Source organism: Ailuropoda melanoleuca, chromosome 1, assembly GCF_002007445.2.
Source record: "Ailuropoda melanoleuca isolate Jingjing chromosome 1, ASM200744v2, whole genome shotgun sequence".
In the NCBI taxonomy this organism is placed as follows: Eukaryota; Metazoa; Chordata; class Mammalia; order Carnivora; family Ursidae; genus Ailuropoda; species Ailuropoda melanoleuca.
In genome coordinates this window covers 108,949,817-108,950,057 of record NC_048218.1, presented here as the reverse complement: position 1 = coordinate 108,950,057, position 241 = coordinate 108,949,817, and positions in this window count along the sequence as shown.

Below are 241 nucleotides of genomic sequence, written 5' to 3'. Positions count from 1 at the left end.
AAAAAATGCTATTCTAGCATTCTCTTACTAATAAAGAAACAGCCCATGAAACAGCAAAAATCACCCACTATTCATTTGTACCTGACAAGAAAGAAAGAAAAGGCAATCCACCAATATGGAAATATATGGCCTTGCCTCCTACATTTTCCATAAAGGTCCCTTCTTTCTGGCTGTTTTATGACTAACTGAATGTTTCACATCATTCCTAGACTTATCTATGTGTGTATATATATATATATAT